The following is a 2,373-nucleotide window of genomic DNA, read 5'->3' on the forward strand; positions in this document are numbered from 1 at the left end:
AAGTGCTCGTCAGTTCAATTATAGACACGTAGTGATTGATTAATCAACAACTGCGAGACAAGGAGGCATATAAACAAATTTTGTTCATTTCAGTTGCGTAAATGTATTTTAGATGAAGGAGAGAATTGATTCTCACTTCGCAACCCGGAAATTAGACCGAAGCATCAGCTTAGTAGATGTTAAGAATGTAGAAAGAAACATGGAAAGAACTCAATCAAATGATGCACACAAGGATAAGTATTCATATATTGCTGAAGGGACGAAAATGCATGGATAATATTCTGCTGGAAGATGGTCCAACAAGCTGGAAAATAGAAAGCTGATGATGCCGGAGAAAAACTCTGTTATAAATTTTAACCTTATTACTTATTTAATTTTACAATCTATACAACTTTAGTACACTAGTAATCAATTCCAAATGTTCTCATTTTGTACCTTATATCCGAGCATCATTCACTCACGCCTTCGATTCAGCATAGGAGCACAAACAACGTAATAGAGCGCAAAACTCAATTACAGTTCATCGGGAGAGAATTGGTGTACAAAATTATTCCTGTAGCAAACATTCCGCTGGGAGAATTTATTAATTAATACTGAAACTGTACGTAGGCCAAAACGGAGCGCCAAACCGAACAGATGCAGGCGATTTGGGACCATTTCGGTAGCCGGCTTCGTGCCAGGTCCGGTAGCAACAAGTAGCTGGGTCGCAAATTTAATTATTATTTGAAAGCCCCTACTGTTGGCTAGGTGCTAGTGCTGCTACTACTACCACTACCAGCACCACAATCATGGTACTATCACGGCGTAGTGATTCTCCATCAAACCCTCGTTCCAGATTCAATCCATTTTCTTCCTCGCTATCGCGTTGCACGACCGACCGAACACTCCGAGAGAAAAGCCAATTCGGAAATCGAGCATAACGGCAGAGTTGGTATACTCCGACCGAGCGAGGCGCATGTGAGCCACTCAGTGGAGCTGGGGTGAGCTTACAGCAACATAAAAAGGGGGGGAGGGGGCCAATAGTCATTTTATTCTGAAAAGGGCGAATAGTGACGGTGCGAGTGTGTGCGCTGTTCGGATAGTGTGGAGAATATGGAAATCAAATATGCAACGACCGGCGAACGGTGGAACGGAGTCTTGCGCGTAGAATCTCGTAGTTGCGGTAGCATCATCAAAATCCCCGAAAGACCATTTGCATCGTTATGCTGCGTATGAGGTTCACGCTTTGGCACTCTTCACCCCCTTCATCGGTTAAGCCAATAATGGGTACTGAAAATGATGTGCAGTAATTGGCAACACTTCGTTTTATGAGTGCGAACGGTCGCAAACAAAAACGTGTGGCCGACGGCAAACAGTAATTTGCTCCCAAGTCACATACTTATTGTTCCTTTGTGATGGACTCTGTTCCTTTTACACAGCATGAGCTACCTAAAAGCATCTTGTGGTGCGCTAGCAAACAATATTCACATCGAACGCAAGCATACAATCATACAATCAATAAGGCATAAGGCGAGCACGATATGATCACCAGTAATCATAAATGTATGAAACAAACCACTTTGCTATCCTTTCGAAACGAGCCAAGAGCCTTTAAGAACCTTCTAATGGGTCAAAACCATCACTGGACCACTTCATGCACGCGCTTTAAAGCGAAACGAATGTGAACCAATTCTCGCTGTCTCACTGCACATGAAGCATTCCATAAAGTCATCATAAAATCAAATCCAACAGCTATCCCGCCGAGCTGGTGGTTTCAAGGAGCACTGGTTCCCGTACTAGTGGCCGGAAAGGAGTAGAGATCCCGTACCATCGGTGGCACCGAACGAACGAACCGGAAGCGAGCGTAAGAAAGTCGTCTTTGGCACTGATTTCACAGCACGGTTCCATTCCGATGGTTCCATTGTATTGGCTGTAAACGAGCGACTAGCCGAGCTCGCAGCGCTGGGATGTGTAATAGAAATAATTCATCCATATTTTTATCTGCCAGCCACTTTCGTTCGTTCAAGTTCGTCCTCTTAGCACTTTCGCTTTGTGTCCGTGCCTCCCGGGAGCTTGGCCAGGAGCGGGATCCTTTAGCTTCCGACAGTCGTGGGATTAAGATGCAAGTTAAGTACAGTTTCGAGTCGGAACCACGTCGCTTTCGAATCAGCAACGTTTCACTCACACCACAATCTCCGGGGCTGGTGAACCACTAAGTAGCATTTGGTTAGCTATCTTTCTTTCAAAAAAGGGAACCGAAGGAGAACCGGTGACTCTATCTACAGCGACCAGATTTACGACGGGTGGAAGCAATGCAACTGCACTGCTGGCAAAGTTTGAAGAACATTTCTTTCGTAGTTGGTGTGAAATGCATACTAACGGCAAGTTTTTGAG

Source organism: Anopheles aquasalis, chromosome 2, assembly GCF_943734665.1.
Source record: "Anopheles aquasalis chromosome 2, idAnoAquaMG_Q_19, whole genome shotgun sequence".
NCBI classification, from domain to species: Eukaryota; Metazoa; Arthropoda; class Insecta; order Diptera; family Culicidae; genus Anopheles; species Anopheles aquasalis.